This window comes from Bufo bufo, chromosome 4 (assembly GCF_905171765.1).
Source record: "Bufo bufo chromosome 4, aBufBuf1.1, whole genome shotgun sequence".
Classification (NCBI taxonomy): Eukaryota; Metazoa; Chordata; class Amphibia; order Anura; family Bufonidae; genus Bufo; species Bufo bufo.
The window spans coordinates 263,468,586-263,496,451 of NC_053392.1; positions in this window are offsets into that span (position 1 = coordinate 263,468,586).

Here is a 27,866-nt window from a genome sequence, read left to right on the forward strand (position 1 = left end):
AGTACCAAACTGTAACCTCATCCCGCAAAAAATGAGATATATATTAAAATCACCCACTTCCACCATATTAAAAATAAAAAAGCAATAGCAAAATCATAGGATTTTTAAGATCATAGGCATTGCCATATCCTAAAAATTCCCGTACTAAATGGAAAAAACTCAAAATGGACGATTTGCCATTTTTTTGTTGCTTCTAAAAAAACATTAATAAAAAGTGATCAAAAAATCCTACCACAAAATAATAACAATAAAAACTAAAGATTGCCCCGCAAAAAAAGGGCCTTAACACAGCTTCGTAGACGCAACTATAAAAAAAAAATTATGAGGGGCAGAATATGGCGATGCAAAGAAAAAATTATTTTCTTCTATAGTTTTTTTTCCAGTATTAAAACACAAGAAAAATTTATTTAAAACTAATCTAAATGTAGTATCTCTGTAATTGTACTGACCTGGAGAATAAGGATGGCATGTCAGTTTTACCGCATAGGGAACGCCATAAAAACATATATTGTAGTCAATATTAAATGGCTATTAATATATATATACTAACTGGTACTGTATATATATATATATATATATATATATATATACACAGACTAATATATATATATATATATACTGTATATATTACATCACCAGTGAACAGTTTTGACACACCTTCTTAATCTGTTTCAGACTATTAGTTACGTTTTGATAAGGTACAAATAGTGCACAATTCCATACAATGTTTATCCCTATTCTGAAAGAACTACTCAACTTAGTACAGAGAAACTATATAGTCCATCATTACTTTAAGACATGCAGGTGAGTCACTCCATACATTTTACAGAACTTTAAAGGTACGGTATCCTCAAGTGCAGTCATGTAAACCATCAAACACTATAATGAAACTGGCCCTCATAAGGATTAGTAACAAAAGTCACCCCACAAAAGTCATTATTTTTTTTTTTGGATAGTTACATTCCTTATAGTGCGATATAGGAGAATATAATCTTATCACTTACTTTCATGCGGCCGTTTCTTTAGAAAACGAAGTTTTATAATATGTAAATCCGGTCTCTACCAGCAAGTAGGGCGTCTACTTGCTGGTAGCCGCAGCAGAAAACTGCCCCCTCGCCGTGTTGATTGACAGGGCCAGCCGGGATCTCCTCCTCCGGCCGGCCCTGTCAGTATTTCAAAAATCGCGCGCCTGTGTTCATTCGGCGCAGGCGCTCTGAGATGAGGAGGCTCGTCTCCTCAGAACTCCCTCAGTGCGCCTGCGCCGATGACGTCTTCTCTTTCGGTGATGTAATCGGCGCAGGCGCACTGAGGGAGTTCTGAGGAGACGAGCCTCCTCATCTCAGAGCGCCTGCGCCAAATGAACAGAGGCGCGCGATTTTTGAAATACTGACAGGGCCGGCCGGAGGAGGAGATCCCGGCTGGCCCTGTCAATCAACACGGCGAGAGGGCGGTTTTCTGCTGTGGCTACCAGCAAGTAGACGCCCTACTTGCTGGTAGAGACCGGATTTACATAATATAAAACTTTGTTTTCTAAAGAAACGGCCGCATGAAAGTAAGTAACACCATTATATTCTCCTATATCGCGCTATAAGGAATGTAACTATCCAGAAAAAAAAAAAAAGAGTTTTGTGGGGTGACAGAAGCCCTTTAAGTTCATTAGAGTAACCAGCTGTCACAGCCAGACAGCTGAGAAGCGCTCACAGGAGCTTCTCAGATCCTCCTCCTTGAATTTCTTTGTTTTGGTTTAGTTTCTCATCTCGTTAGTCTATCTCAGCTGTCATGCAGTTAGACTGATCGCTACCCTTTAAGTTCCTCCCCATAATGCAGTAGTGTGCGGCTGATACAACTTCCTGGAGTGTGTGTGCATGCTGTTCCCAGTTCCCAGTTCCCAGTTCCCTGTTCCCAGTTCCCAGTCGTCATTCGTTTGCAAGATAAGTGCTGTTTATGTATTTATGATTTTGTCTTTTCTGGATCCAGGTGACCCTGACTCCCTCCGTGTCAGTGTAGGGAGCCGGTGGTCGTGTCCCTTCACTATTGTAGGGTCTTCAGGTAATAGATAGCCGAGGAACGTGGATATGCGGCCATCCACCTTTGGGGTGTTCGCATAGGCTGAGCAGTGAGGGAGAGCGGCAGGTCTATTGCAGGGGTCTCCCTTTGTTCCTTAGTTGTGGATCCAGAGAGACATTGTTTATATGGTATTGTCTTGTTTCCTGTACACCATCCGTGACATTATCAGCCGCCAAAACCGTCTCAAGCATGGATCCGGTTTCACTTTTGGCTGAACGCTTTCAGGGTCTTTCTTTGGAGGTAGCTGATCTCCGTAAGACTTTTTCTCAGTTTCAAGTGACCGGTTCAGCTTGCGTTCATGGAGTTTGTGCTGAGCCTAAGATCTCGCTCCCGGATACGTTCTCCGGGGGTAGTGAGAATTTTGTGCGTTTTAGAGAGGCTTGCAAACTCCATTTTCGCCTTCTTCCCCATTCTTCTGGTGATGAAGAACGGAGGGTGGGGATCATTATATCGCTGCTCAGGGGTAACGCTCAGTCCTGGGCCTTTTCGCTGCCGGAGGGGGCACAGCCCCTTCGTTCAGTGGATGAATTCTTTTTAGCCCTGGGTCAGATATATGATGATTCGGATCGTATTGCTCTGGCTGAGTCTAGACTACGTCTGTTATGCCAGGGTAAACAATCCGCAGAGATATACTGTTCAGAATTTCGGAGATGGGCAGCAGATACGGGTTGGAATGATGCTGCACTCCGAAGTCAATTTTGCTATGGTCTTTCAGAGGGATTGAAAGATGCATTTGCCTTTCATGAAAGACCTACCTCCTTGGATTCTGCTATGTCTCAGGCTGTTCGTATTGACAGGCGTCTTAGAGAGAGAGGAGAGATCTCTCCTTCCTGTCATACTCAGTCCCGGGACAGTGCAGCGGTCTCATTCTGTGCACAGGGGTCTCAGTCGCTGTCAGCCCCTTCTGAGCAGGAGTCCATGCAGCTAGGGTTGATTGCCTCTGACAATAGAAGATTCAGCCTGCAGGGGAGGGTTTGTTTTTGTTGTGGAGGTATAAATCATCTGGCAAATGTTTGTCCCTCTAGGAGATTCAGGCAGTTTTCTGGGAGTAATAAAGAGACAAAAAGGAAAAAATCTTTTAAAAATGTTCCGTCTGTTACTATTGGCAGGGTTGAGGCGGAAATTGAAGGTTTTCCGTTTGCTTGTAGTTCCCGTTTTGTCCTGCCTGCTAGGGTGGCGCTAGAGAGCAAGAGCATTTTTGGTGAGATTTTTGTGGATAGTAGAGCAGCTGTCAACCTCATTGATAATCAATTTGCAATAACTCATGGTTTCCAGGTATGCACTTTGGGAAAGGATATTCCTGTTTTTGCTATTGATTCAGCTCCACTTTCTCAGAAATCATTAAAGGGCATAGTTCACAATATCCGTTTAATTGTGAGTGATGCTCATGTTGAGGATGTGTCATGTTTCGTCCTTAGCGGTTTGCCTACTCCTCTAGTGTTGGGGCTACCCTGGCTCACTAAACATAACCCCACCATTGATTGGCAAGCGAGGCAAATAAATGGTTGGAGTAACTTTTGCAGAGAGAATTGCCTCATAACATCTGTTTCTGAGGTTTCTACTAAGACTGTACCACCTTTACAATCTGAATTTTTGGATGTCTTCTCTGAGAGTGGAGTTCAGGGTTTGCCTCCGCACAGGGAGTATGATTGCCCTATTAATCTCATCCCAGGCGCCAAGCTGCCTAAATCTCGTTTATACAATCTCTCCCAACCTGAGAGGGTCGCTATGCGGGCTTATATCTCTGAGAGTCTGAGAAAAGGACACATACGACCCTCGAAGTCACCTGTTGCCGCTGTTTTTTTCTTTGTTAAGAAAAAAGATGGTTCTTTAAGACCTTGTCTGGATTTCAGGGAGCTGAACAGTATCACTATTCGTGATCCTTATCCGCTTCCTCTGATCCCGGACCTGTTTAACCAGGTTGTTGGGGCTAATGTCTTTTCCAAATTAGACCTAAGAGGGGCATACAACCTGGTTAGGGTCAGAGAAGGAGACGAATGGAAGACGGCTTTCAATACCCCTGAGGGCCATTTTGAGAATTTGGTTATGCCTTTTGGTTTGATGAATGCCCCAGCCGTTTTTCAGCATTTCGTCAACAGCATTTTTTATCATTTAATGGGAAAATTTGTATTAGTGTATTTGGATGACATTTTGATTTTTTCTCCTGATTTCAAGACTCATAAGGAACACTTACGTCAGGTCTTGCTCATCCTGCGGGAGAATAAATTATACGCGAAACTGGAAAAATGTGTGTTTGCGGTTCCAGAAATCCAATTTCTGGGGTTTCTTGTCTCCGCTTCTGGTTTTCGCATGGACCCCGAGAAGGTCCGCGCTGTGCTTGAGTGGGAGCTTCCTGAGAATCAGAAGGCGCTGATGCGTTTTTTGGGCTTTGCCAATTATTACAGGAAATTTATTTTGAATTATTACTCTGTTGTTAAACCACTCACTGATATGACCAGAAAGGGGGTAGATTTTTCTTCCTGGTCGGTAGAGGCGCGTAAGGCCTTTTCTAATATCAAGGAGAGTTTTGCTTCCGCTCCCATCCTAGTACAACCTGATATTTCGTTACCCTTTATAGTTGAGGTTGATGCTTCTGAGGTAGGGGTGGGTGCGGTCTTGTCTCAGGGTTCCTCTCCTGCCAAATGGCAACCGTGTGCCTTTTTCTCAAAGAAACTCTCCTCCGCAGAGAGAAATTATGATGTGGGAGATAGGGAATTGTTGGCCATCAAGTTGGCTTTTGAGGAATGGCGCCATTGGCTAGAGGGAGCCAGACACCCTATTACCGTGTTTTCTGACCATAAAAATCTGGCCTACTTGCAGTCAGCCAAGCGTCTGAACCCGAGACAGGCCAGATGGTCTTTGTTCTTTTCAAGGTTTAATTTTGTTGTTACGTTCCGCCCTGGGGTTAAGAATGTGAAGGCAGATGCCCTCTCACGTTGTTTTCCGGGAGGTGGGAATTTTGAAGACCCGGGTCCCATTTTGGCCAAGGTGTGGTGGTCTCTGCTCTTTTTCCTGAATTGGAGGCAGAGGTGCAGGCAGCCCAGTCAGAAGCTCCTGATCTTTGTCCTCCTGGGAGGTTGTTTGTGCCTCTCGCTTTGAGACACAAGATTTTTAAAGAACACCACGACACGGTCCTTGCTGGGCACCCGGGGGCAAGAGCCACACTGGATCTTATCGCTCAGAGATTCTGGTGGCCTGCGCTTCGTCAGTCGGTTGAGGGTTTTGTGGCAGCTTGCGAGACTTGCGCTCGTGCCAAGGTCCCTCATTCACGGCCATCAGGTCCTCTCCTTCCTTTGCCCATTCCTTCCCGTCCTTGGACACATCTGTCCATGGACTTCATAACGGACTTGCCTTGTTCCTCGGGGAAGTCTGTGATTCTGGTGGTGGTGGACCGTTTTAGCAAAATGGTGCATTTTATCCCTTTTCCTGGTTTGCCCAATGCTAAGACGCTGGCGCAGGCATTTATTGACCACATTGTCAAATTGCATGGGATTCCTTCCGACATAGTCTCTGATAGGGGCACGCAGTTTGTTTCCAGATTCTGGAAGGCCTTCTGTTCTCGCTTGGGGGTTCGGTTGTCATTCTCTTCTGCTTTCCATCCGCAGTCGAATGGCCAGACAGAGCGCGTCAATCAGAATCTGGAGACATATCTGCGCTGTTTTGTGGCGGAGAATCAGGAGGATTGGTGTTCTTTTTTGTCCCTTGCTGAGTTTGCTTTAAATAACCGTTGTCAGGAGTCCTCTGATAAGTCACCATTTTTTGGTGCATATGGGTTCCATCCGCAGTTTGGGACTTTCTCGGGAGAGGGCTCTTCTGGTTTGCCTGATGAGGACAGATTCTCCTCGTCTTTGTCATCTATTTGGCAAAAGATTCAGGATAATCTAAAGAGCATGAGTGAGAGATATAAGCGTGTGGCGGATAAAAGACGTGTGCCTGGTCCGGACCTGAATGTTGGTGATCTGGTGTGGTTGTCTACCAAGAATATCAAATTGAAGGTTCCCTCCTGGAAGTTGGGTCCTAGGTTTATTGGGCCTTACAAGATCCTGTCTGTCATCAATCCTGTTGCCTACCGTCTTGATCTTCCTCAGACTTGGAAGATCCATAATGTTTTTCATAAGTCCTTATTGAAACCTTATGTTCAACCTATTGTACCCTCGCCTTTGCCTCCTCCTCCGATTATGGTTGATGGAAATCTTGAATTTCAGGTCTCTAGGATTGTGGATTCTCGTCTTGTCCGCGGTTCCCTCCAGTACCTCGTTCATTGGGAGGGTTATGGTCCTGAGGAGAGGATGTGGGTCCCAGTGATGGACATTAAGGCCTCTCGTCTCATCAGGGCTTTCCATAGGTCCCATCCTGAGAAGGTGGGCCCTGAGTGTCCGGAGTCCACTCCTAGAGGGAGGGGTACTGTCACAGCCAGACAGCTGAGAAGCGCTCACAGGAGCTTCTCAGATCCTCCTCCTTGAATTTCTTTGTTTTGGTTTAGTTTCTCATCTCGTTAGTCTATCTCAGCTGTCATGCAGTTAGACTGATCGCTACCCTTTAAGTTCCTCCCCATAATGCAGTAGTGTGCGGCTGATACAACTTCCTGGAGTGTGTGTGCATGCTGTTCCCAGTTCCCAGTTCCCAGTTCCCTGTTCCCAGTTCCCTGTTTCCTGTTCCCAGTCGTCAGTCGTCAGTCGTCATTCGTTTGCAAGATAAGTGCTGTTTATGTATTTATGATTTTGTCTTTTCTGGATCCAGGTGACCCTGACTCCCTCCGTGTCAGTGTAGGGAGCCGGTGGTCGTGTCCCTTCACTATTGTAGGGTCTTCAGGTAATAGATAGCCGAGGAACGTGGATATGCGGCCATCCACCTTTGACCGCCGTTTATGGTCAAATTGCTGCAAAGAAGCCACTACTGAGGAACAACAAGAAGAAGAGAATTATTTGGTCCAAGAAACACAAGGAATTGACATTAGACCAGTGGAAATCTGTAATTTGGTCTTTTGATTTTTGCTTCCAACTGCCATGTCTTTGTGAGATCAACACCTATAACAACCTCATAATTCACAACCAACACCCAAAGATCATAGATTATAAACTCCACCACTAAGAATGGATCAATGGGACTAATATTATAAAAAATATAGAAATCTTTATTAATCATAGAAACATAGAATGTGTCGGCAGATAAGAACCATTTGGCCCATCTAGTCTGCCCAATATACTGAATACTATGGATAGCCCCTGGCCCTATCTTATATGAAGAATGGCCTTATGCCTATCCCATGCATGCTTAAACTCCTTCACTGTATTTGCAGCTACCACTTCTGCAGGAAGGCTATTCCATGCATCCACTACTCTCTCAGTAAAGTAATACTTCCTGATATTACTTTTAAACCTTTGCCCCTCTAATTTAAAACTATGTCCTCTTGCAGCAGTTTTTCTTCTTTTAAATATCCTCTCCTCTTTTACCTTGTTGATTCCCTTTATGTATTTAAAAGTTTCTATCATATCCCCTCTGTCTCGTCTTTCTTCCAAGCTATACATGTTAAGGTCCTTTAATCTTTCCTGGTAAGTTTTATCCTGCAATCCATGTACTAGTTTAGTAGCTCTTCTCTGAACTCTCTCCAAAGTATCAATATTCTTCTGGAGATAAGGCCTCCAGTACTGAGCACAATACTCCAAATGAGGTCTCACTAGTGCTCTGTAGAGCGGCATGAGCACATCCCTCTTTCTACTGGTAATTCCTCTCCCTATACACCCAAGCATTCTGCTAGCATTTCCTGCTGCTCTATGACATTGTCTGCCTACCTTTAAGTCTTCTGAAATAATGATCCCTAAATCCCTTTCCTCAGATACTGAGGTTAGGACTGTATCACTGATTTTATATTCTGCTCTTGGGTTTTTACGCCCCAGGTGCATTATCTTGCACTTATCAACATTAAATTTTAGTTGCCAGATTTTTGACCATTCCTCTAGTTTTCCTAAATCCTTTTCCATTTGGTGTATCTCTCCAGGAACATCAACCCTGTTACAAATCTTTGTGTCATCAGCAAAAAGACACACCTTACCATCGAGGCCTTCTGCAATTTTGCTGATAAAGATATTAAACAATATGGGTCCCAGAACAGATCCCTGAGATACCCCACTGGTAACAAGACCTTGGTCTGAATATACTCCATTGACTACAACCCTCTGTTGCCTGTCCCTCAGCCATTGCCTAATCCATTCAACAATATGGGAGTCCAAGCCCAAAGACTGCAATTTATTGATAAGCCTTCTATGTGGGACAGTATCAAAAGCCTTACTAAAGTCTAGATAAGCGATGTCTACTGCACCTCCTCCATCTATTATTTTAGTCACCCAATCAAAAAAATCTATAAGATTAGTTTGACATGATCTCCCTGAAGTAAACCCAGGCTGTTTTTCATCTTTCAATCCATGGGATTTTAGATGTTCCACAATCCTCTCCTTAAGTATGGTTTCCATTAATTTTCCCACTATTGATGTCAGGCTTACTGGCCTATAGTTGCCCGATTCCTCCCTACTACCTTTCTTGTGAATGGGCACAACATTTGCTAATTTCCGATCTTCTGGGACGACTCCTGTTGCCAGTGATTGGTTAAATAAATCTGTCAATGCTAGTTCACCGCTGAGCTCTTTTAATAACTTTGGGTGTATCCCATCAGGCCCCTGTGATTTATTTGTATTAATTTTAGACAGCTGACTTAGAACCTCTTCCTCTGTAAAGACACATGCATCAAAAGATTCATTAGTCTTCTTTCCTAACTGAGGTCCTTTTCCTTAATTTTCCTTTGTAAAAACTGAACAGAAGTATTCATTGAGGCAGTCAGCTAGTTCTTTATCTTCTTCCATATACCTTCCTTCTTTTGTTTTTAATTTGGTAATTCCTTGTTTTAGTTTCCTTTTTTCATTTATGTATCTGAAGAATGCCTTATCGCCTTTTTTCCCTGACTGAGCTAATTTCTCTTCTGCCTGTGCTTTAGAAGCTCTTATAACTTGTTTGGCTTCTCTCTGCCTAATCTTATAAATTTGCCTGTCATCCTCGTTTGTTTTTTTTTATAATTCCTAAATGCTATCTTTTTTTGTTTTTAATGATTTTGGCCACTTCTGCTGAGTACCACAGTGGTCTCTTCCTTTTTTTGCTTTTACTTACAAGCCTAATGCAATTTTCTGTTGCCTTCAATAGTGCCACTTTTAAGTAGTCCCATTTCTCCTGGACTCCAATGAAACTGTTCCAATCTGATAGGGACTCGTATACCACTAATCTAATTTTAGAAGAGTTAGTTTTTCAAAAATCTAAAACTTTTGTTTTTGTGTGGTGTGACTCAGTCACTGTACTTATAGTAAACCACACTGACTGGTGATCACTAGATCCCAAGCTTTCCCCTACAGTAATATCATATACCAAATTCCCATTTGTGAATACTAAATCTAAAATGGCCTCCTTCCGGGTTGGCTCCTCAAGTGCTTGCTGTAGAGATAATCCCAGTAGGGAATTTAGAATATCTGTACTCCTGGCAGAACTAGCTATTTTGGTTTTCCAGTTTACATCTGAAAGATTGAAGTCTCCCATAATGATAACTTCCCCCTTCAATGTCATTTTAGCTATTTCTTCAACTAGTAGATCATCTAATTCTTTGACTTGGCTAGGTGGTCTATATATCACACCTACACTAGTTACCTTATGATTATCAAGCTGCAAGGTAACCCAAACTGACTCTAAATTGTTCTCGCTAACTTGTATCAAATTAGATTTTATGCTATCTTTCACATACAGGGCCACCCCTCCCCCCTTCTTGCCTTCTCTGTCTTTCCTGTATAGAGAGAACCCTGGTATTGATATATCCCAGTCATTACTCCCCTTGAACCATGTCTCAGTAACAGCCACTACATCTATATTCTCAGATGCCATTATAGCCTCAAGTTCATTGATCTTATTCCCTAAACTGCGAGCATTTGTAGACAAGAATCTGAGCTTGTCATTTCTTAATCTTTATGCTACTGGCATCTTCTGGCATTGTTCCGGGGGTCAGTTGGACTCCTGGATTATCACTCTCTTGCCCCCCTTTCCTAGTTTAAATGCTCCTTAGCAAATACTTGGAACTGTTCACCGAGGACATTCGTTCCCTTGAGAGAAAGATGCAAACCATCTTTCTTGTACAGTTCTTTTCCATTCCAACAAGAGCTAACATGAGACACAAAGCCAAACCCTTGGTTCAGACACCATTCACCAAGCCATACATTGAATTCCTTAATGCGCATCTTCCTGTCATGCTGAAGGTTATGCACAGGCAAAACTGCAGAGAATGAAACAGTTGATGCAACCTCCCGTATATCCTTTCCAAGTGTGTGAAAAGCTTCTTTCATATAATTAATCGAGCATACAAGAGAAAAAAACTACACGATGGTGATAGATGTACGTGTGTGCCTAACTTCTACTCTTATCTGTTTATACATCTCTGAGATACGGAGGTGTTGTTATCCTTTTTATTGTGTATACATTTTGTCTTCAGGCGCACATATACATCATCTTGGGAATATCTTGATAGCCTCTTTGATTTGTGGCACTGCCCATTGATACCACTATTTTATGATATATAAGCTATCTTTATAGGACTGTACCCTCTCATAGTTATATGTGATATTGCAGCGAATGTCATGATGGCCACTGCCTGGTAATGGACTCCATGTAAATTTTCTGTATCAAATCACCATCGTGTCATTTTTTCTCTTGTATACTCGATTAATTATATGTATTTTGATTAATAAAGATTTCTATATTTTTTATAATATTAGTCCCATTGATCCATTCTTAGTGGTGATGTCTTTGTGAGATGCAGAAAAGGTGAGTAGATGGTTTCTACATGGATGGTTCCCATTGTGAAGCATAAAGGAGAAGGTGTTATGGTGTTGAGGTATTTTGCAGATGACGTTGTTGGTGATTTATTAAAAACTTAAGGCACACTTAACCAAGATGGCTACCACTGCATTCTGCAGCGACATGCCATCTCATCTGGTTTGCGCTTAGTGGGACCATTATTTACTTTTCAACAGGATAATGAACCCAAACACACCTCCATGTAATGCAAGGGTTATATGAGAAAGGAGAGTGTGGAAATCCTGTGTTAGATCACATGGTCTCCACAATCACCCAACCTTAAGCCAATTGTGGTGGTTGAGGATGAGTTGGACTGCAGAGTGAAGAAAAAGCAGCCAGCAAGTGCTCAGAGCCTCTGGGAACTTCATCAAGACTCAAGGAAAACCATTAAAGGCACCTACTTCATGAAGGTGACTGAGAGAATGCCAAGAGTGTGCAAAGCTGTCATCAAAGCAAAGGGACCACTTTGAAGAATATAAAATATATTCTGACTTAACACATTTCTGTTTACCTCCTAATTCCATGTGCCTTCCTTCCTTATTTTCAGGTCTTCAATATGAACCTACAATTTTAAGAATAAAAAAAGACAAGAAAAACATATAATGAAAAGGTTTGTCCAATTTTTTGACTGGTACCTGTATATCTATTGTTTATGTATTTCTGTATTTTTTGCAATACAGGTTAAAAAGTGTATTTAAACTAAGTAATAATGGGACCAATGAAATTACTAATTATACACAGTCAAACACAGAAGTAATTTGGCCTTGTCTCTAATAGTAATCAATGGTAATGACATAGAAGCACAGTACATACTTCAATAATGTTTCCAAGTAATTGTGTTTTGGAAAAACAAAGAACAAAAATTGTTTTCTGCAATAGTACGTAATTTACTGTTAATCGAGAAACCTTAAAATGAACAGCATAAGAATAGATAAAAAACTATTCACTTCAAACATTACTCTGAGACACAGGCAATGGCAGTATATTCACTCTACTCTGCAGGAACCTAGAGGGAAATGCTATTAGTTCCTTAAAGGGAACCTGTCATGTGGATATTTGATTATAATCTAACTTATTATATACAATCATTAACTACTAAAAAGTACCTTAGATGTATTCACTTACTGGTGTGACAGATGGTTACCTCATAATATACACACAAAGATGCTGCATGCTAATGAGCTGATTTGAGTCCAGCGTGATGTCATTGAGTCCAGCGTTTATTTAATTCAGAGCTATAGCCACGCCCCTGCCCACCTGCTGCTGAGTCATAAGGAAAATAACTGTCAATCAGCAGCTGATAGGCGGGGAGAGTCAGGAGCTCATAAATATTCACGACTCATCATTATCAGCTGGAGCTTTTCAATACAAGATGTTGACAGATTGACTGGGTCAATTAAAAAAAGTGACCCAGCATTTTGCTAAGAGAATCAGTCACTTATTTATGTTGCCCTTAGTTAGGACACCATAAAACTGGTGACAGGTTCCCTTTAAAGGACAACTGTAAACAGAATTGTACCTCTGAAACTGGCTGACCCGTTTCATGTGTGCTTGGCAGCTGAAGGCATCTGTGTGGATCCCACACATTAACGGGGACAATACAGATGCCTTTAGCTGCCAGGCACAATGGAACAGGTCAGCCAGTTTCATAGTAACAAATCTGCTAACTAATGGCAAAATGTAAAGATTGCCATAAATGAACAAGATAGCTAGTTAATATGATTGAAGGTAGCTGTCACTCGACATTGGTGCCAGGAATTAACCTTGTTTTCTTTAGTTTAAAATGTGGATCAGATATAAGCAACTCAAAGTACAACGACTGTCCCTGTTCCACTGCACTCCACTTTGGTGTCCGGTCTGACATAGAAGGATTAGCTGAAAAATGCCTGCTCAGCAAATCATTTGCTGAGATGGGTCACCACTGTGGTCTGTAATTTGTTGAGTAGGCAATTCCAGTCATTTCCTTTGTATCAAGCCTGCTACAAGAAGTGGGGAGCAGCTGGGACCGAAGCAGTGTTGGGGCAGCAATGGCCATGGATAACTGAGGGTGAGTAATGCTTCTTTTGTAGTTTTAATTCCTCGTGGACATTTTTTAAAAACTAGCAGGACCAACTAACTCTCCCCCAATGGCAGATATCTTGGGAGATAAGCATTTGGCACGATTTGAACATGCATGTATATAAGAGGGGGGAGGAAGTTGGAAGAGAGAGGTATTCAGCAAATGAGCATTCGACCATCAGGTATCTTAATTGTATGGCCAGCCTTACTCTCTAAAACTTTGGGGACAACAAAAAAAAGAAATAAATATTAAAAAAATGGTTAAAATCTACTTAGCATAGTCCAAAACTTTCCATAACCATCATCCAGTGCTCTCACCATTATTCCTGTGCTAGGACCATTATTACCTACAGTATTTGTAAGTTCCTTCTTTCTTTACCACTGCATGACTATGGATTGAATAAAAGCAGAGTATTTCTAGGAAGCACTAAACAAATGAAGAAGCTCATAAGTATCCTTTTCTAAGGATACCTAGATGACAATACAGAATGTGGCAAGATAGAAGGATACTGTATTTGTTTTTGTTTTTTCTACAATCCTCAAAACTACTTCAAATAGGTTTTTATGACAAAGTAAATATATGCTTCCTGCACTGTTACTAAAGAGACAGAATATGATGGACATCTAGTTTATGCAGAAAGACTACGTCAGTACAAGGACAAAGGACGTGACTCTGAAAGGATTTTATCGTTCTCATATACCCTTGTGTTTACTTACAGGCCTTCTGGGATATGAAGAAATGTAAGTTCCTGAGAACATAGCACTGCCTGCGAGAAAGCCCAGACGTCTGTCGGAATGAAAGGGTTAGTGAGGTGTCAGGCAATTCGATTACTTAAATTATACACTGTATGTAGCATGGGAAAATTACTCAAACACTCTTGAAGCATTTACATTTCCACATACACTATGTTAATTCTGAATCTACACTACCACCTGGATTTAACTAAGCAAATAGTTATGAGTCTCCTATTGTATAATTACTGCATGGGCGATTATCTTTCAGCTGGCAACAAGTTATTTAACCCCAACTGGTGCAATGAGTTGCTTCTCATTTCTTAAACAACCATGTCGAAAGACACATCTCTTGGTCATGGAAAAGATGTTAGTCTGTTTGAGAAGGGTCAAATCATTGACATGCATCAAGCAGAGAAAACATCTAAGGAGATTGCAGAAACTACTAAAATTGGGTTAAGAACTGTCCAACGCATTATTAACCACCTCCGGACCGCCTAACGCAGGATCGCGTTCCGGAGGTGGCAGCGCTGCGCACAGTCACGCATATATGCGTCATCTCGCGAGACGTGAGACTTCCTGTGAACGCGCGCACACAGGCGCGCGCGCTCACAGGAACGGAAGGTAAGAGAGTTGATCTCCAGCCTGCCAGCGGCGATCGTTCGCTGGCAGGCTGGAGATGTGGTTTTTTTAACCCCTAACAGGTATATTAGACGCTGTTTTGATAACAGCGTCTAATATACCTGCTACCTGGTACTCTGGTGGTCCCCTTTGTTTGGATCGACCACCAGAGGACACAGGTAGCTCAGTAAAGTAGCACCAAGCACCACTACACTACACTACACCCCCCCCCCCGTCACTTATTAACCCCTTATTAGCCCCTGATCACCCCTGATCACCCCATATAGACTCCCTGATCACCCCCCTGTCATTGATTACCCCCCTGTCATTGATCAACCCCCTGTAAAGCTCCATTCAGACGTCCGCATGATTTTTACGGATCCACTGATAGATGGATCGGATCCGCAAAACGCATCCGGACGTCTGAATGAAGCCTTACAGGGGCGTGATCAATGACTGTGGTGATCACCCCATATAGACTCCCTGATCACCCCCCTGTCATTGATTACCCCCCTGTCATTGATTACCCCCCTGTAAAGCTCCATTCAGACGTCCGCATGATTTTTACGGATCCACTGATAGATGGATCGGATCCGCAAAACGCATCCGGACGTCTGAATGAAGCCTTACAGGGGCATGATCAATGACTGTGGTGATCACCCCATATAGACTCCCTGATCACCCCCCTGTAAAGCTCCATTCAGATGTCCGCATGATTTTTACGGATGCACTGATAGATGGATCGGATCCGCAAAACGCATCCGGACGTCTGAATGAAGCCTTACAGGGGCATGATCAATGACTGTGGTGATCACCCCATATAGACTCCCTGATCACCCCCCTGTCATTGATTACCCCCCTGTAAAGCTCCATTCAGATGTCCGCATGATTTTTACGGATGCACTGATAGATGGATCGGATCCGCAAAACGCATCCGGACGTCTGAATGAAGCCTTACAGGGGCGTGATCAATGACTGTGGTGATCACCCCCCTGTCATTGATCACCCCCCTGTCATTGATCACCCCCCTGTCATTGATTACCCCCCTGTCATTGATTACCCCCCTGTAAAGCTCCATTCAGACGTCCGCATGATTTTTACGGATCCACTGATAGATGGATCGGATCCGCAAAACGCATCCGGACGTCTGAATGAAGCCTTACAGGGGCGTGATCAATGACTGTGGTGATCACCCCATATAGACTCCCTGATCACCCCCCTGTCATTGATTACCCCCCTGTAAAGCTCCATTCAGACGTCCGCATGATTTTTACGGATCCACTGATAGATGGATCGGATCCGCAAAACGCATCCGGACGTCTGAATGAAGCCTTACAGGGGCGTGATCAATGACTGTGGTGATCACCCCATATAGACTCCCTGATCACCCCCCTGTCATTGATTACCCCCCTGTAAAGCTCCATTCAGACGTCCGCATGATTTTTACGGATCCACTGATAGATGGATCGGATCCGCAAAACGCATCCGGACGTCTGAATGAAGCCTTACAGGGGCGTGATCAATGACTGTGGTGATCACCCCATATAGACTCCCTGATCACCCCCCTGTCATTGATCACCACCCTGTCATTGATCACCACCCCTGTCATTGATCACTCCCCCTGTCATTGATCACCCCCCTGTCATTGATCACCCCCCTGTCATTGATCACCCTCTGTAAGGCTCCATTCAGACATTTTTTTGGCCCAAGTTAGCAGAATTTTTTTTTTTTTTTCTTACAAAGTCTCATATTCCACTAACTTGTGTCAAAAAATAAAATCTCACATGAACTCACCATACCCCTCACGGAATCCAAATGCGTAAAATTTTTTAGACATTTATATTCCAGACTTCTTCTCACGCTTTAGGGCCCCTAGAATGCCAGGGCAGTATAAATACCCCACATGTGACCCCATTTCGGAAAGAAGACACCCCCAGGTATTCCGTGAGGGGCATATTGAGTCCATGAAAGATTGAAATTTTTGTCCCAAGTTAGCGGAAAGGGAGACTTTGTGAGAAAAAAATTAAAAATATCAATTTCCGCTAACTTGTGCCAAAAAAAAATAATTTCTATGAACTCGCCATGCCCCTCATTGAATACCTTGGGGTGTCTTCTTTCCAAAATGGGGTCACATGTGGGGTATTTATACTGCCCTGGCATTCTAGGGGCCCCAAAGCGTGAGAAGAAGTCTGGTATCCAAATGTCTAAAAATGCCCTCCTAAAAGGAATTTGGGCACCTTTGCGCATCTAGGCTGCAAAAAAGTGTCACACATCTGGTATCGCCGTACTCAGGAGAAGGTGGGGAATGTGTTTTGGGGTGTCATTTTACATATACCCATGCTGGGTGAGAGAAATATCTTGGTCAAATGCCAACTTTGTATAAAAAAATGGGAAAAGTTGTCTTTTGCCAAGATATTTCTCTCACCCAGCAAGGGTATATGTAAAATGACACCCCAAAACACATTCCCCACCTTCTCCTGAATACGGCGATACCACATGTGTGACACTTTTTTGCAGCCTAGGTGGGCAAAGGGGCCCATATTCCAAAGAGCACCTTTAGGATTTCACAGGTCATTTACCTACTTACCACACATTAGGGCCCCTGGAAAATGCCAGGGCAGTATAACTACCCCACAAGTGACCCCATTTTGGAAAGAAGACACCCCAAGGTATTCCGTGAGGGGCATGGCGAGTTCCTAGAATTTTTTATTTTTTGTCACAAGTTAGTGGAAAATGCAGATTTTTTTTTTTTTTTTCATACAAAGTCTCATATTCCACTAACTTGTGACAAAAAATAAAAACTTCCATGAACTCACTATGCCCATCAGCGAATACCTTGGGGTCTCTTCTTTCCAAAATGGGGTCACTTGTGGGGTAGTTATACTGCCCTGGCATTCTAGGGGCCCAAATGTGTGGTAAGGAGTTTGAAATCAAATTCTGTAAAAAATGACCTGTGAAATCCCAAAGGTGCTCTTTGGAATATGGGCCCCTTTGCCCACCTAGGCTGCAAAAAAGTGTCACACATCTGGTATCTCTGTATTCAGGAGAAGTTGAGGAATGTGTTTTGGGGTGTCTTTTTACATATACCCATGCTGGGTGAGATAAATATCTTGGTCAAATGCCAACTTTGTATAAAAAAATGGGAAAAGTTGTCTTTTGCCAAGATATTTCTCTCACCCAGCATGGGTATATGTAAAATGACACCCCAAAACACATTCCCCAACTTCTCCTGAGTACGGAGATACCAGATGTGTGACACTTTTTTGCAGCCTAGGTGGGCAAAGGGGCCCATATTCCAAAGAGCACCTTTCGGATTTCACAGGTCATTTTTTACAAAATTTGATTTCAAACTCCTTACCACACATTTGGGCCCCTAGAATGCCAGGGCAGTATAACTACCCCACAAGTGACCCCATTTTGGAAAGAAGAGACCCCAAGGTATTCGCTGATGGGCATAGTGAGTTCATGGAAGTTTTTATTTTTTGTCACAAGTTAGTGGAATATGAGACTTTGTATGAAAAAAAAAAAAAAATCATCATTTTCCACTAACTTGTGACAAAAAATAAAAAATTCTAGGAACTTGCCATGCCCCTCACGGAATACCTTGGGGTGTCTTCTTTCCAAAATGGGGTCACTTGTGGGGTAGTTATACTGCCCTGGCATTCTAGGGGCCCAAATGTGTGGTAAGGAGTTTGAAATCAAATTCTGTAAAAAATGACCTGTGAAATCCGAAAGGTGCTCTTTGGAATATGGGCCCCTTTGCCCACCTAGGCTGCAAAAAAGTGTCACACATCTGGTATCTCCGTACTCGGGAGAAGTTGGGGAATGTGTTTTGGGGAGTCATTTTACATATACCCATGCTTGGTGAGAGAAATATCTTGGCAAAAGACAACTTTTCCCATTTTTTTATACAAAGTTGGCATTTGACCAAGATATTTATCTCACCCAGTATGGGTATATGTAAAAAGACACCCCAAAACACATTCCTCAACTTCTCCTGAATACAGAGATACCAGATGTGTGACACTTTTTTGCAGCCTAGGTGGGCAAAGGGGCCCATATTCCAAAGAGCACCTTTCGGATTTCACAGGTCATTTTTTACAGAATTTGATTTCAAACTCCTTACCACACATTTGGGCCCCTAGAATGCCAGGGCAGTATAACTACCCCACAAGTGACCCCATTTTGGAAAGAAGAGACCCCAAGGTATTTCGTGATGGGCATAGTGAGTTCATAGAAGTTTTTATTTTTTGTCACAAGTTAGTGGAATATGAGACTTTGTAAGAAAATAAAAAAAATAAAAAAAATCATCATTTTCCGCTAACTTGTGACAAAAAATAAAAAGTTCTATGAACTCACTATGCCCATCAGTGAATACCTTAGGGTGTGTACTTTCCGAAATGGGGTCATTTGTGGGGTGTTTGTACTGTCTGGCCATTGTAGAACCTCAGGAAACATGACAGGTGCTCAGAAAGTCAGAGCTGCTTCAAAAAGCGGAAATTCACATTTTTGTACCATAGTTTGTAAACGCTATAACTTTTACCCAAACCATTTTTTTTTTACCCAAACATTTTTTTTTTATCAAAGACATGTAGAACAATAAATTTAGAGCAAAATTTCTATATGGATCTCGTTTTTTTTGCAAAATTTTACAACTGAAAGTGAAAAATGTCATTTTTTTGCAAAAAAATCGTTAAATTTCGATTAATAACAGAAAAAGTAAAAATGTCAGCAGCAATGAAATACCACCAAATGAAAGCTCTATTAGTGAGAAGAAAAGGAGGTAAAATTCATTTGGGTGGTAAGTTGCATGACCGAGCAATAAACGGTGAAAGTAGTGTAGGTCAGAAGTGTAAAAAGTGGCCTGGTGTAAGCACTGGGGGCTGAGGTGGTTAAAAACTGGAAGGATAGTGGAGACCCATCGTATTCGAGGAAGAAATGTGGCGGGAAAAAAATCCTGAATGATCGTGATCGGCGATCGCTTAAACGTTTGGTGAAATCAAATTGAAGTAAAACAACAGTAGAACTCAGAGCTATGTTTAATAGTGAAAGTAAGAGCATTTCCACACGCACAATGCAAAGGGAACTCAAGGGATTGGGACTGAACAGCTGTGTAGCCGTAAGAAAAACACTAATCAGTGAGGCAAACCAGAAAAAGGCTTTATTTTCTAGGGAGCATAAAGATTGGACTCTGGAGCAATGGAAGAAGGTAATGTGCTCTGATGAGTCCAGATTTACCCTGTTCAAGAGTGATGGGCGCATCAGGGTAAGAAGAGAGGCAGATGAAGTGATGCCCTCATCATGCCTAGTGCCTACTGTACAAGCCTGTGGGTGCAGTGCTATGATCTGGGGTTGCTGCAGTTGGTCAGGTCAAGGTTAAGCAACAGTATGTGCTCCAAGAATGAGGTCAGCTGACTAACTGAACATAATGAATGACCAGGTTATTCCATCAATGGATTTTTTCTTCCCTGATGGGACGGCAATATTCCAAGATGACAATGCCAGGATTCATCGGGCTCAAATTGTGAAAGAGTGGTTCAGGGAGCATGAGACATCATTTTCACACATAAATTGGCCACCAGAGTCCAGACCTTAACCCCATTGAAAATCTTTTTTATTTTTTTTGGTGGTGACTTTTTTTTTTGGACAGGCAGTGTATACTATTGTCTAGTGACTTAAATAGTTGTCACAAAACCCATAACTAGCAAGCGAGCCTCTAAACCACAGGCTAAATGACATTTAATTTTTTTTATTTTTTTATTGTTGGTTTAAAAACATAATATAACATTGTAATAATATATACAAGACTACGGCCGTGTGTATGAGTCCTAAAGCTTAGGCTTTTTTCCCCAGGGGAGGTGCCTTAAATATCCACAGGCTAAAGGCTGAGACAGATCAGTACGAGTGCACATGCCCTAAGGACAGAGGAGGGAGAGACCTTGACAGCAGAAGAAGGCCACGGCCTGCAGAAAGACAGAGCAATTGGGGACTGGTGGGTCCAGAGCCTGGAGACCCCAGCAGCAGCAGCATCCTCAGAAGGGTGAGAGATATGGTCAGCAGGATGGCGGTGGACATTGAGTGCCACCTTACTATCTAACATTTGTCTATCTAGGTAGTATCTATCTCTTTATCTGTCTCATACCTATCTCTCTATCTATCGATCTATACACTATTGGTTTTACCCTTTCCTTGCAGATTTTGCTGTGGATCCATGGCAAAGGCCATGGTTGAAATTATCCTGTATAAAATCTGCCTTGTGTGGCCATATCCTAAGGCCTCTTTCACACGGGCGTTGCGGGAAAATGTGCGGGTGCGTTGCGGGAACACCCACGATTTTTCTGCGCAAGTGCAAAACATTGTAATGCGTTTTGCACTCGCGTGAGAAAAATCACGCATGTTTGGTACCCAAACCTGAACTTCTTCACAGAAGTTCGGGCTTGGGTTAGGTGTTGTGTAGATGTTATTATTTTCCCTTATAACATGGTTATAATGGAAAATAATAGCATTCTGAATACAGAATGCTTAGTAGGTGATCAATTGAGGGTTAAAAAAAAATAAAAAAATTAACTCACCTTCTCCTCTTGTTTGCGTAGTTCCCGGTCTCTTCTTTACTTCTTTAATGATGAGCTGTGGGCTAAAGGACCTTTGGTGACGTCAGATCACATGCTCCAATCACATGGTACATCACCGTGGTGATGGACCATGTGATTGGAGCATGTGATCTGACGTCACCGCAGGTCCTAGCCGATAATTCATCTTTTAAGAAGTAAAGAAGAGACCGGGAACTACGCGAACAAGAGGAGAAGGTGAGTTCATTTTTTAAATTTTTTTTAGGGGACCTAAAGCGTGAGAAGTAGTTTGGAATCCAAATGCGTAAAAAATGTCCTGTGAAATCGTAAAGATACTCATTGGAATTTGGGCCCCTTTGTGCACCTAGGCTACAAAAAAGTGTCACACATGTGGTATCGCCGTACTCAGGAGAAGTAGGGCAATGTGTTTTGGGGTGTATTTTTAAATATACCCATACTGTGTGAGATAAATATCTCTGTAAAAGACAACTTTTCCCATTTTTTTTATACAAAGTTGTCATTTTACAGAGATATTTCTCTCACCAAGCATGGGTATATGTAAAAATACACCCCAAAACACATTGCCCTACTTCTCCTGAGTACGGCGATACCACATGTGTGACACTTTTTTGCAGCCTAGGTGCACAAAGGGGCCCAAATTCCAATGAGTATCTTTACGATTTCACAGGACATTTTTTACGCGCAAAGGTGCGCAAAGGTGCCCAAATTCCAATGAGTACCTTTTAGGAGGGCATTTTTAGGCATTTGGATTCTAGACTTCTTCTCACGCTTTAGGACCCCTAAAATGCAAGGGCAGTATAAATACCCCACATGTGACCCCATTTTGGAAAGAAGGCACCTCAAGGTTTTCCGTGAGGGGCATGGCGAGTTCATAGAAGTTTTTTTTTTTTTGGCACAAGTTAGCGGAAATAGATTTTCTTTTGTTTTTTCTCACAAAGTCTCCCTTTCCGCTAACTTGTTACAAAAAGTTTAATCTTTTATGGACTCAATATGCCCCTCAGCGAATACCTTGGGGTGTCTACTTTCCGAAATGGGGTCATTTGTGGGGTGTGTTTACTGTTCTGGCATTTTGGGCAGGGCTAAATTGTGAGCAACCCTGTAAAGCCTAAAGGTACTCGTTGGACTTTCGGCCCCTTTACGCACCTAGGCTGCAAAAAAGTGTCACACATATGGTATCACCGTACTCAGGAGAAGTAGGGCAATGTGTTTTGGGGTGTATTTTTAAATATACCCATGCTGGGTGAGAGAAATATCTCTGTAAATTGACAACTTTGTATAAAAGAATTTAAAAAGTTGTCATTTACAGAGATATTTCTCACACACAGTATGGGTATATGTAAAAATACACTCCAAAGCACATTGCCCTACTTCTCCTGAGTACGGCGATACCACATGTGTGACACTTTTTTGCAGCCTAGGTGCGCAAAGGGGCCCAAATTCCAATCAGTACTTTTAGGATTTCACAGGGCATTTTTTACGCATTTGGATTCCAAACTAATTCTCACGCTTTAGGGCCCCTAAAATACCAGGGCAGTATAAATACCCCACAAGTGACCACATTTTGGAAAGAAGACACCCCAAGGTATTCCGTGAGGGGCATGGCGAGTTCCTAGAATATTTTTCTTTTGGCACAAGTTAGCGGAAAATGATATATATATATATATATTTTTTTTTTCTCTTACAAAGTCTCATATTCCACTAACTTGTGACAAAGAATAAAATTTTACATGAACTCGCCATGCCCCTCACGAAATACCTTGGGGTGTCTTCTTTCCAAAATGGGGTCACATGTGGAATATTTATACTGCCCTGGCATTTTAGGGGCCCTAAAGCGTGAGAAGAAGTCTGGAATCCAAATGCCTAAAAATGCCCTCCTAAAGGGTACTCATTGGAATTTGGGCCCCTTTCCGCACCTAGGCTGCAAAAAAGTGTCCCACATGTGGTATCGCCGTACTCAGGAGAAGTAGGGCAATGTGTTTTGGGGTGTATTTTTACATATACCCATGCTGGGTGAGAGAAATATCTCTGTAAAATGACAACTTTGTATAAAAAAAATGGGAAAATCAAAAACATTTTACGCATTTGGATTCCGTGAGGGGTATGGTGAGTTCATGTGAGAATTTATTTTTTGTCACAAGTTAGTGGAATATAAGACTTTGTAAGAAAAAAATAAATAAAAATTTCCGCTAACATGTGCCAAAAAAAAAAATCTTCTATGAACTCGCCATGCCCCTCAAAAGTGATCTTTATAGCGCCGCAGCGATTTTACGGTGTTTTTGCAGCGATCAGAAATTTTTTTATTCTGTCACTGCGGTGGGGCGGACTGAACGCAAGTGTGCGCACAAGATCAGGCCTGATCGGGCGAACACTGCGTTTTTTGTAGAGCCTATAGAACATGTCCTATTCTTGTCCGGAATTGCTCTGTATATAGTTCTGGCAATGTGCGGATCCGCAAAATGCGGAAAGCATATTGCCGGTGTCCGTGTTTTGCGGATCCGCGGATCCGCAAAACACATACGGACGTCTGAATGGAGCATTACAGGGGGGTGATCAATGACAGGGGGGTGATCAGGGAGTCTATATGGGGTGATCAGGGGTTAATAAGGGGTTAATAAGTGACAGGGGGGGGTGTAGTGTAGTGGTGATTGGTGCTACTTACAGAGCTGCCTGTGTCCTCTGGTGGTCGATCCAAGCAAAAAGGACCACCAGAGGACCAGGTAGCAGGTATATTAGACGCTGTTAACAAAACAGCGTCTAATATACCTTTTTGGGGTTAAAAAAAATCGCATCTACAGCCTGCCAGCGAATGATCGCTGCTGGCAGGCTGTAGATCATCTTCTTAGCTTCTCGCGAGATGACGCGTAGATGCGTCAACGAGGAATAACCCGGCCGCCCGCAGGACGCATCCCTGCGTTAGGCGGTCGGGAGCTGGTTAAGATTGTTGCAGGATCTCTGGCTACTGCAATACTGCTGCCTTCTCAGTACACTGCATATATGTACTATTATCATTCTTACCCTTATAAAGTTACTGTTATAACCTTATGTGGTATCTATATGTATTCTTTACACTGTGAGATTAGTACAGTAATCCTTGTTTAGGCTGCTAACTATACTTCACATGTAAGTCCCAGGAAGAGATCCTCCCTGTAATACAGAGGCTCTAACCTGGGTGGAGGGACTGATATACTTTACTTATGTTCCCACTCTTCCAGGCTCTAGGTCCCATTTAACACACAGGTCAACGCCAGAGTCTGTGGTGAGAGGGATATTACTCATACCCCCCCCAAATAGGGCTACGCTGAGTTGCTTGGATGTAAACTACCTGTTTGACGCCAATTCTGCAGCCAATCGCTGGACTCAGCAGTGATCTGCGTCACATGACCATATGTCATGACACAAGGGGAGCAGGTCACCTTTGCGCTCAGTATCAGAGGAAGCTTATGTCCAGGAAGCGCAGCGGAGCAGCCAGGCCATGGAGCGGAGGAACTTTAAAGCTGGTAACTATGCTTCCCTTTGCAGGTCTGGTGAGGAGGGTAGGGGAGGTTGCCAAAAACCCTTCCACAGGTACACATCCCCTTTAAATAAAAGTCTCACAATATCTGAGACTCAGAATCACACTTCTTCTGAGGGGTGATACATATCCATATGGCATGTTCTCTCTATAGTATACATCTCTGACCTTCCCTCCCTAACGTTTTCTCGTTTTCACGTAACACGTCTCGACCTCCGAGTGACATAAGCACATCTTCAGCTATGTTTGGCTTATCAGGAACGGAGCCTGTCTTCTTTCCCTTACAGATCTTACCAACAGTTAATAAGTGCACATCACGGCTCCTCTATAGTCTGTGCTAATAATGTATAGATAATATTTAGATGTTCAGCTTTGTAATAATCTGTCCAGCCTTCCTCCAGTTAATAAATCATTATCCGTTAGGCAAACAAATCAAAGATGGAAAATATCACGCGATACCAGGAAATGTATTTAGTCTGGCAACTGACCATCCAGCTTCTGTTGGTACAGATTCCTCTAAATTACAAAACATTTATTTTGGGTTTTTTTTTATGACAGGAGCAAGATGTAGCAAAAAGGAAATAACTTAGGGGAAAATCTGTATATGAAACATCAGTCTTAATAAATTCCCCCATAAAGAGCACCTATCAGCAGGATCAGCCCTATTAAGCCAGGTATACTGGTATCCTGGTGGCTAAAATGCTTCCTGTCTTGTGAAAAATGGCTGCGATGTTCCCAAGGGAAAGAAAATTGTTCTTCATGTAAATGAGGGCTTCAGTGTATCGAGGGGTGTGACCAGAAGTGCAAAGCTGAGGAGCTGCAGTGCACCAGGGGGCTAGGGCTTGCCATTGAAGCAGTCACTTACATAAAGCATGAAAGTCTTTTTTCTCAGGAACACCACAGCCGATTTTCACAAGACAGGTATTTTAAAGGGAACCTGTCACCAGGATTTTGTGTATAGAGCTGAGGACATGGGTTGCTAGATGGCCGCTAGCACATCCGCAATACCCAGTCCCCATAGCTCTGTGTGCTTTTATTGTGTAAAAAAAACAATTTGATACATATGCAAATTAACCTGAGATGAGTCAGAGCTTGAAAATATGACTCTTCTCTGGTCACACAAGTAAGATATGACTCTTTTATGTTAATTTGCATATGTATCAAATCGTTGTTTTTTTTACACAATAAAAGCACACAGAGCTATGGGGACTGGGTATTGCGTATGTGCTAGCGTAGCAGCCATCTAGCAACCCATGTCCTGAGCTCTATACCCAAAATCCTGGTGACAGGTTCCCTTTAATCAGCAGGATCAGTCCGACCAGGTAGTATGTTTGGTTTAATAGGGTTGATACTGCTCTGTATGGCTGGCCTTTCATGTGAGCAGACGCACAGGCAATGAACTGAATGCTCCCAACAATTTACTGACTGAGCGGAGGTGAGAGGTGCATTTGCATGCAGCAATCACTTCCGCTTTTTGGGGGGTAGCATTAGCGCTTGCTTGTCCCCATGCAGATTCATTGTCTCTCAGCAGCAGATCTGCTGCCCAGAAACTATGATTTTGGGTGCCGCATCAACAATGATTTCACCCGATCGGGTGATTGATAATACATGTACACGGGACAAGTATCAGGAACGAGCGTTCGTACGAATGTTTCTTTCTGATTACTGCCCATAATCTGTGTGTAAAAGGGCTTTTTATGGTACTTTCACACTAGAGTTTTTGTTTTCCAGCATTGAGTTCCATCACAGGAGCTCAATACTGGAAAAGAACTGATCAGTTTTATCCTAATACATTCTCAATGGAGAGCATTCTGTTCAGGATGCATCAGTTCAGTCCCTTTTAAGTTTTTTGGACAAAGAAAATACCGCAGCATGCTGCAGTTTTATCTCCGGCCAAAAATACTGAACACTTGCCGAAATATTTACATTGAAGTGTATTAGTGCCGGATCTGGCATTAAGTGTTCCGGCAAAACGGATCCGGTCTGTACATGCGCAGACCTTTAAAAATGCAATAAAAAATTAATACCTGATCTGTTTTTCCAGATGACACCGGAGAGACAGATCCGGTATTGCAATGCCATCAGTTTGTGTCCGGATTGCCTGATCCGGCAGGCAGTTTCAGCGACGGAACTGCCTGCCGGAATCCTCTGCCGCAAGTGTGAAAGTACCTGTGCATAAAAAGACTCTTATAACTCCCGGTACAGAGCTATGTCCCGATCTCTGGCAGCTGTACCTGCTTCAATAGGACGCAGAGACAGCTGCCTGTAATGATGAAGCAGAGAGCCGTCCATCGGCTCCCTGCTCCATCTTTCCTCCCTCTGTCTGCGCTCCACACTGCCGGTCTGGGCCGTTCGGGAGTCATTTGTGCTCCTTCTACACAGACCAGCAGCTTCGAGTGTATCCTGCTGCTGCTGGGAAACGAGGTGAGTATGTGGAGTTTATTTTTATTATTTATTTATTTTTTACTGCCTGTGAAGGGGGTCACAATCCTGGGCATATTACTGTGAGTGGGCACAGCTGGGCATATTACTGTGAGTGGGCACAGCTGGGCATATTACTGTGAGTGGGCACAGCTGGGCATATTACTGTGAGTGGGCACAGCTGGGCATATTACTGTGAGGGGGCACAGCTGCGCATATTACTGTGAGGGGGCACAGCTGCGCATATTACTGTGAGGGGGCACAGCTGCGCATATTACTGTGAGGGGGCACAGCTGCGCATATTACTGTGAGGGGGCACCACTGGGCACATTACTGTGAGGGGGCACCACTGGGCATATTACTGTGAGGGGGCACCACTGGGCACATTACTGTGAGGGGGTACCACTGGGAACATTACTGTGAGGGGGCACCACTGGGCACATTACTGTGAGGGGGCACCACTGGGCACATTACTGTGAGGGGGCACAGCTGGGCATATTACTGTGAGAGAGCACAGCTGGGCATATTACTGTGAGGGGGCACAGCTAGGCATATTACTGTGAGGGAGCACAGCTGGGCATATTACTGTGAGGGGGTAACAGCTGGGCATACTACTGTGAGGGGGCACATATCTAGGCATAACTACTGTGAGGGGGCACATATCTTGGCATTGCTACTGTGAGGGGGCACATATCTGGGCATAACTACTGTGAGGGAGCACATATCTGGGCATCGCTACTGTGAAGGGCGCACAATGCTGGAAAAACTACTGTGTGGTCCCTCTTCCTTCTTTTTTAAAGTTGGGAGGTATGCACAGGACACAATTGTAATGATATGGCTGTTACCCTTTACCTGCTGGTGTTTTTTAGAAGGATGATAAATGGACACCTAAGTAAGGATCTGCATATTATAAAACATCTACGCATGAACTGTTAGCAGACCTTAGGGATCAATATTCCCTATTTATTAATGTCTGAATTTAC